This window comes from Suricata suricatta, chromosome 4 (genome assembly GCF_006229205.1).
Source record: "Suricata suricatta isolate VVHF042 chromosome 4, meerkat_22Aug2017_6uvM2_HiC, whole genome shotgun sequence".
Lineage (NCBI taxonomy): Eukaryota > Metazoa > Chordata > Mammalia > Carnivora > Herpestidae > Suricata > Suricata suricatta.
Window position 1 is genome coordinate 140,707,147 of NC_043703.1, and position 3,568 is coordinate 140,710,714.

At 40.9% G+C, this 3,568-nt stretch overlaps 1 protein-coding gene across 1 annotated transcript in view; it reads left to right on the top strand.

The window, feature by feature from the left end:
- LOC115290732 (xanthine dehydrogenase/oxidase-like) overlaps positions 1-3,568 on the top strand; it is a 64,203-nt gene that overhangs the window by 19,834 nt on the left and 40,801 nt on the right. The gene's annotated exons all lie outside the window — the stretch shown is intronic.

The window sequence follows — 3,568 nt, forward strand, 5'->3', positions numbered from 1 at the left end:
GTCTGTGGCGGTGAGTCCTTGTTCAGGAGCCTTTAAGGCTCAGGGCTCGGGGCCTTTTGTCTCAAAGCGTCTGTCATCTGCTGAGGACCCAGTGTGCCTCAAACTCCAGTGCTTCGAGCTGTCTGGGGTGCTGGTTAACAATGCAGATTCCTGGGCCCTGTGCTCAGAGATTCTGACTCCCTAGGGCTGGGATGGAGCCCCGAAGGTGCTTCTGGCAAAGGTGGCATGTGGGTTGCTCTTGGAAACAAGCACTCTGCTCCTGAGTCTTGTTCCTCAACTTAACCAAATGGAGTGTTGGACTCCCTTTCAGAGTCGGGGGGAGAACCAGAGGTGGACATCCCCAGAGAGGAAGGAGAGGTCCAGCTGTTGACTGTTCACAACTAAACTTCAGACTAGCCCCCAGGCTCCCCATTTGCTAGCGGCATACACAAACCCAGAACGAACGTGAGCTGCTCACAACAGTTGATGATGTAGGTTTGAGGAGGGGAAAAAGAAAAGGCAAGCTGTCCATTCCATTTTGTTGTTGTTGGTTTTTTTTTTTTCCATAATCACGGTTTATTTATTTATTTATTTATTTTTAAAAATAGTTTATTGTCAAAGTGGTTTCCATATAACACCCAGTGCTCTTCCCTACAAGTGCCCTCCTCCATCACCACCACCTCTTCCCCTTCAACCCTCAGTTCGTTTTCAGTATTCAATAGTCTCTCAAGTTTTGCATCCCTCTCTCTTTCCAATGGTTTTTCCCTGTTCCCTTCCCCTTGGTCTTCCATTAGGTTTCTCCTGTTCTCCTGTTAGACCTATGAGTGCAAACATATGGTATCTGTCCTTCTCCATCTGACTTATTTCGCCTAGCATGACACTCTCAAGGTCCATCCACTTTTCTACAAATGGCCATATTTCATTCTTTCTCATTGCCATGTAATACTCCACTGTATATATATACCATATCTTTTTGATCAACTCATCAAGTGATGGACATTTAGGCTCTTTCCATGTTTTGGGTATTGTTGACAGTGTTGCTGTGAACATTGGGGTACATGTGCTCCTATGCATCAGGACTTCTGTATCCCTTGGGTAAATCCCTAGCATTGCTATTGCTGGGTCATAAGGAAGTTCTATAGATAGTTTTTTGAGGAACCTCCACACTGTTTTCCAGAGTGGCAGCACCAGTTTACATTCCCACCCACAGTGTAGGAGGGTGCCCGTCTCTCCACCTCTCGCCAGCATCTATAGTTTCTTGATTTGTTCAGTTTTGCCACTCTGACTGGCGTGAGGTGGTATCTCAGTGTGGTTTTGATTTGTGTTTCCCTGATGATGAGTGATGTTGAGCATCGTTTCATGTGCCTGTAGGCCATCTGTATGTCCTCTTTGGAGAAGTATCTGTTCATGTCTTCTGCCCATTTCTTCACTGGATTATTTGTTTTGTGGGTGTGGAGTTTGGTGAGTTCCTTGTATATTTTGGATAGTATCCCTTTTCTGATATGTCATTTGCAACTATCTTTTCACATTCTGTCAGTTGCCTATTAGTTTTCTTGATTGTTTCCTTTTCAGTGCAGTAGCTTTTTATCTTGATGAGGTCCCAAGAGTTCAGTTCTGCTTTAATTTCCCTTGCCTTTGTAACGTGTCAAGTAGGTTATTGCTGTGGTTGAGGTCAAGGAGGTTATTTCCAACTTTCTCGTCGAGGGTTTTGATGGTTTCCTGTCTCACATTCAGGTCCTTCAGCCATTTGGAGTTAATTTTTGTGTATGGTGTAAGAAAGTGATCTAGTTTCATTCTTCTGCATGTTGCTGTCCAGTTCTCCCAGCACCACCTGCTAAAGAGGAAGTCTTTTTTCCATCGGATACTCTTTCCTGCTTTGCCAAAAATTAATTGACCATACATTTGTGGGCCCAGTTCTGGGTTCTCTATTCTATTCCAGTGGTCTATGTGTCTGTTTTTGTGCCAATACCATACTGTCTTGATGATGACAGCTTTGTAGTAGAGGCTAAAGTCTGGGATTGTGATGCCTCCCGTTTTGGTTTTCATCTTCAATATAACTTTGGCTATTCGGGGTCTTTTGTGGTTCCATATTAATTTGAGAATAGTTTGTTCTAGCTTTGAGAAGAATGCTGGTGCAATTTTGATGGGGATTCCATTGAATGTATATATTGCTTTGGGTAGTAATGACATTTTCACAATGTTTATTCTTCCGATCCATGAACAGGGAATGTTTTTCCATTTCTTGGTGTCTTCTTCGATCTCTTTCATAAGTTTTCTATAGTTTTCATCATATAGGTCTTTTACATCCTTGGTTAGGTTTACTCCTAGGTATTTTATGGGTTTTTTGTGCCATCGTGAATGGGATCAGTTTCTTGATTTCTCTTTCAGCTGCTTCATTTTTGGTGTATAGGAGTGCAACTGATTTCTGTACATTGATTTTGTACCCTAAAAATTTACTGAATTCATGAAGCAGTTCTAGAAGGCTTCTGGTGGAGTCTGCTCCACCATGGGGTTTCCATGTAGAGTATCATGTCATCAGTGAAAAGTGAAAGTTTGACTTATTAATTGTCAATTCTGGTGCCTTTTATTTCCTTTTGTTGTCTGATTGCTGATGCTAGGACTTCCAGCACTATGTTAAACAGCAGTGGTGAGAGTGGACACCCCTGTCGTGTTCCTGATTTCAGGGGGAAAGCTCTCAGTTTTTCCCCATTGAGGATGATATTAGCTGTGGTCTTTTCATAAACTGCTTTTATAATGTTTAGGAAAGTTTCCTACTTTCTGAAGGGTTTTTATTAAGAAAGGGTGCTGTATTTTGTCAAATACTTTTTCTGCATCTATCGACAGGATCATGTGGTTTTTATCCTTTCTTTTATTAATGTGATGGATCACATTGATGGATTTGCAAATATTGAACCAGCCCTGTAACCCGGGAATGAATCCCAGTTGATGATGATGGATAATTCTTTTTATATGCTGTTAAATTTGATTTGCTAGTATCTGTTGGGTATTTTTGCATGTGTATTCATTAAGGATATTGGTCTGTAGTTCTCTTTTTTGGCTGGGTCTGTCTGGTTTGGGTATCAAGGTGATGCTGGCTTTGTAGAATGAGTTTGGAAGTTTTCCTTCTATTTCTATTTTTTTGGAATAGTTTGAGAAGAATGGGTATGAGCTCTGCTTTAAATGTCTGGTAGAATTCTCTTGGGAAGCCATCTGGCCCTGGGCTCTTATTCGTTGGGAGATTTTTGATAACTGATTCAATTTCTTCACTGGTTATTGGTCTATTCATGCTTTCTATCTCTTCCCGTTTGAATTTTGGCCGTGCATGTGCATTTAGGAATTAGTCCATTTCTTCTGTGTTGTCCAGTTTGTTGGCATATAATTTTTTATAGTAATCTCTGATGATTGCTTGTATTTCTAAGGGATTGGTTGTAATAGATTCTTTTTCATTCATGATTTTGCCTATCTGGGTGCTCTCTCTTTTTTTTCTGAGGAGTCTGGCTAGAGGTTTATTGATTTTGTTTATTTTTTCAAAGAACCAACTATTGTTTTCATTGATCTGCTTGACTGTTCTTTTGGATTCTATGTTGTT